The sequence below is a fragment of the Suricata suricatta genome, chromosome 13 (assembly GCF_006229205.1).
Source record: "Suricata suricatta isolate VVHF042 chromosome 13, meerkat_22Aug2017_6uvM2_HiC, whole genome shotgun sequence".
Lineage (NCBI taxonomy): Eukaryota > Metazoa > Chordata > Mammalia > Carnivora > Herpestidae > Suricata > Suricata suricatta.
In genome coordinates this window covers 4,241,899-4,246,758 of record NC_043712.1, presented here as the reverse complement: position 1 = coordinate 4,246,758, position 4,860 = coordinate 4,241,899, and positions in this window count along the sequence as shown.

Sequence of the window (4,860 nt, the reverse complement as noted above, 5' to 3'; positions counted from 1 at the left end):
GGCCGAAATGAAATGCTATCCGTTCTTCCTATACGTGACCTTCCTGGAGGTTTATTAGTTATCAAAACCTGTCCCCTGGAACTCAGCTTTCTCAAATTAAGAAAAGAGAGAGACCCTGAAAGGAAATAATACGTCAACAGCCAGAGACCTCCCCTTTGGCGAGCACAGAGGTCTGAATTTCACTTCCCATCTGACCGTTTATAAAGAAACTGTCCTCTCAGAGCAGGGGGGCGTTCGGGGAGAAGAAAAGCTAATGCTCGTGAGCGCTTCTGCGCCAAAGCCTCTGATCATAGGCTCCATGTGCACCATCTCACGTAACCCTCCCTCGAGGCCATAAGGCAGGCGGTAATGACCTTCCCCCTTTTGCAGACCCTTAAGGAGGAGGCTTACACAGGCAAAGCGACCCGCCCGAGACCCGACGGCCACTGGATGCGAGAGCTGGAGCCAAACCCACAGCCATCGGGCTGGGAAGGCCGTGCCTCCGTCCCGGTTCCCTCCGGAGTCCGTCCTCTCGTTCTGCGGACGGGGAGCCCGAGGGCTCAGAGGCGCGCTGAGAGCACTTCCATGCAGTCCCAGGGCCCACGAGGCGGCTCTCCTGACCTCCAGCCCCAGGCCCTCGCTGTTCCCGACATGAACGAGTGTCAAGAATGTATGAAAGCCTAAATCAAAAGTCTCCAGCACATACACAGCACAGGTGGTGGCCAGACTGTCAACTCCCTAAAGGCACAGATGCCTCTCATCTCCGCAGCCTCTGCTGCCCTGGCAGACTGCTTGGCACTCAGTGATGGCTGGGCGGGCGGCAGGTGGGTGGATGGAGAGCTGTTTTAAGTAAGGGCCTCGTTCCAGGGTTCACATCCAAAGCAGATTCCTGTACAATATTTTTAGCAAACATACTTTTTAAGCCACCTCTAACTGAGGAACCAGAAGCTGCTTCGAAAACCCGCAGACAGATGCAGAAACACCCTCCCCGTCCTCGGAGAGGCTGGGAGGCCCCAGGGGACTCCGAACACAAGACAACCGGGCGGCTCCACCAGCCTCCTGGTGGCTCTTTGGCGGGCCAGCACCAGGCCCCCAGACCCAGACTCTAAGAGGGACCGGGGGACACACGCAGAAGAGGAGGGGAAGAGAAGCAACGAGAGAGACCAAGGTCCCCGGCCGGCTGGACCTCTCACTCAGCACATGACCTCAGCAAGCCCCTTCTCGTCTGACTGCCTCCCTTTCCGCACCAACTCTCACGTGGGCACAACACCTGCCATTTCACTTTCCTGATAAGAACAGAACTCACACAATCACACACGTACCTAAAGGTGCAGCTCCTCGCCCGGGACCTGACGCACAGGAAGTACCCAGCAACCGTTAACGGCCAGTCTCTTTGGGAAAATCGCTGTAGGACTCCAATGCCTTATCATAACCAAACAAAAGAACAAAACCCAAAAACAACAACAAAAAACCCTCATGTCTAGGAAAGTGTTCTGAAAGCTACAAAGGATTACATAAGTCTTACTGTGATGATAGTGAAGCACCACACAATGATCAGTCATTAAAAGCCAACAAAACAACTCCAACACATCCAACTGCCCCTTTACACTGCAGACGAGGCTCACGGAGCATCAGCATTAGGAAGGGTTCTGGGATGGTTTGTGAACCCCACCGGGGGACACAGAGGTGCCAGAAGCTCAGAAAGATTAAGCAGTTTGCCCAAGGTCACCCAGCATGAAGCACGGTTCCCCGGCCCCACCGTGAGCCAGAGCAGCCGAGCCTGGGCCACTGTCTCCCCAGCGTCCCTCCCCGTGTTATCCAGTGGCCCCTTCAGTGCGGCAGCTGCCTGGGTGGCAGAGGGGTCCCTGGAAACGTGGAGGGACCTTCTCCCTCTTCACTCCGTGTCCACACCTACCTTCTCCCAAAGGCTGCATGCATCACACCCCTGCTCACGAGCTGCCGCCACTCTGAACGGTATGGCGTGCGGCCAAGAGCTACACTTGTCGAGTCCACGCTGATGGCATACATGCTTGAAAAACCAGAAAGCAAATGTGTGAGCTCCGCCCTTTTGTCTCCGGGCCTGGGGAGGACCGCAGGCCATCGGTGCCTGACAGCCCCGCTTCTTCTGTGCTTTAAAAGTAGGGCGGTTTCCTGATCACAAAACTCGATGTGCAGTAAAAGGACTGTGAGGCCAGGAAGCCAGCAAAGGGCAAGGGGGACGATTGCTAACTTCAGGGAGCTAATGAGAACGGAGGGTCTGAGCTGTGGAGAGACCGCAACAGGGTTTTAGGAAGAGGCGGGAGAAACGAGGATGGTGGCCAGACTTTCAACCCAGTAGATAAATCTCTCCACTGCACCTTCCTTCCCGGAGGACAGGACATGAGAGACTCTGCCTGAGCCCCTCGACAGAGGGAAGGGAGAACGAAGGGAGTCCCGCAGCCCGTCTCTCCTGGCCCCGCAGAGAGCACGGACTGCAGTCAGTCTGCAAACAGAGCTGACGGTGCAGGCGGCTGGTCCTAAATAACACTCAGAGGCCGACTGAAAACAAACAAGTAGAGACAAGGCCTCTCATCACGGCCTCACTGCAGGGAAAGGCTGAGCAGAACTGGCACAGCCATTACGATCAGCAGCGGCCTGACAGGCGCAGTGTCAGAGGGGAGCATGGCTCAGACTCCCACCATGCCTCAGACTCTCCGTAGAGCTCCCAGACTTTGACCTCGGCCTTGCCATGGGCTTTCAGAAAACTATACCAGAACAGCGATCAACGTATCTGGTTAACACAGACCCCCAACTATCTGCGTATCCTGATCAGATTACTGGTCCTACTGATTCACCAAGAAACATCCTAACTGGCAATTCAAAACCCAGACGCAGCTTCATTTAAAGATAATTTTGGGGGCTGCCTGGCTGGCTCAGTCAGTTCAGTGTCTGACCCTTGATTTTGGCTCAGGTCATGATCCCAGGGTCATGGGATCGAGCCCCATTTTGGGCTCTGTACTGAGCGCGGAGCCTGCTTGGGATTCCCTCTCCCTCTGCCCCTTCCCTTGCTCACACGCTCTCTAAATTAAATTAATGGGGCGCCTGGGTGGCTCAGTTGGTTGAGCGTCCGGCTTCGGCTCAGGTCATGGTCGGCACAGTTTATGAGTTTGAGCCCCGCGTTGGGTTCTGTGCTGAGCACTAGCTCAGAGCCTGGAGCCTGCTTCGGATTCTGTGTCTCCCTCTCTCTCTGTTCTTCCCCTGCTTGTGCTCTGTCTCTCTCTCAGAAATAAAGATTAACAAAAATTGAAATGAAAAATAAAAAGTAAAGATCATTTTTGGGCATCTGGCAGGCTCAGTCAGTGAAGCGTAGGACTCCTGATCTTAGGGTTGCGAGTTTGAGCCCCAGGTTGGGTGTGGAGATTACTTAAAAACAAAATCCTAAAAAAATAAAAATAAAGATATTTCTGAGACTTGGAATCAGAGAACTAAGTTGATTCTATGATAATATCACCTAAATTCCTTCCTTCTTCCAGCAAGCACTTAGCAAGCATCTATGTTCTGGGCACAGTGATGGCAACCTCGTGGTGGACCAGATATGCTCGTGCCCTCGGGAGCTAACGGTCTTGTCAGGACTGTATTTGTTGATTTTTAACTTTCCGAAAGGAAAGTGAGGCTCTGGTTTCTGGATGAGCCTAACAATACTGACTTCCCCCAGTGTTTATTTGGGGCATTCCAAAGGAATTCACGATCTGCCAGAGGAAGAGAAGGCATGACGGGCCCAGAGGAAGCTGGTTTTGGAAGAGGCGGCTGAATGCATCCAGGGTTTGGGGGAGGACCCAGGAGGACCCTCAGGGGCCACAGCTGAGCAGGAACGACCCACCGTCCTCAGAGTATTTACTGGATGGCCCTCTGCTGCAGAACAAAACAAGGAAGCACTAATTTGAGAGTCCCCTCCCTTCACAGCACAGAGGGGAAAACGAGACCCCAAAAAGGGAAAGCATCGCCCAAGGTCACAATGACAGGTCTCAGAGTTTTAATCAAATGGCCAGGCACCAAGATGACAGATCCCCTTAAGAATTCACAAACTGCGGGTTTGTTTTTCATCATGAAACAGCCTTCGGGGCAGGGTGGCCGAGAACCCAGGGCAGCACCTGTCCCCGCGGCGGGCGCCAGCGGGAGGTTCAGGGGCACGGCTCTTGCCGTGCGTCATCTTATCATGGCAACGGGGACGGCAGCCAGCTGGACGGAGGCTAGACCCGGCCATGCTCAGGGCCTTCTCCCATCCGGGCTGATTTGGGAAATGATTCTCCTGCAGGCTCACAAACGACTCGTCGTTACGGCCTCCGATAAGGTCCGTCGGCCACAAGGAATCCCATTCAAAACACCTCCGCCAGCAGCTGGGACGCCTGGCACCATCTGGGGCTCCTGGGCCGATTCTGTGCGAGGCTGGTGCACAGCCGTGTGCTAGAGCCCGCAGAGGACTGCTAGTGTCACTAGTATCACATGCAGCCTTGAGACTGCACTGGGCCTGCCTTTCTTCAACTGAGTCGCTGTTGTTTCCCCCTCAGGTAAGACCAGAAACGTAGAAAGACGAGCAGAAATTAAGATGGAGAGCTACTGCGTGCCCAGCACCACGGGGAGGCTCTGAGCGGTGCCCTGTGAAGGCAGAACGGTGGCCGGGCAGGAGCTGGAGGCCACTGGTCGGTCCCCCACACCTTCCTAGACCTTCGCTGTCCTCGGGTGCCAGAGAGGAGGAGCCCTGGCCCAGCTCCCAGGACTGTCCTGAGGGTGGACGAACGGAGGCTGGCCCTCAGCACACTCTCGAGGCTGCGGGACACTGCAGACACACTCAAGGCCGTTCTGATGTTACTCCTGGACTCCGACCCTCGAAGGGCCGGTTTT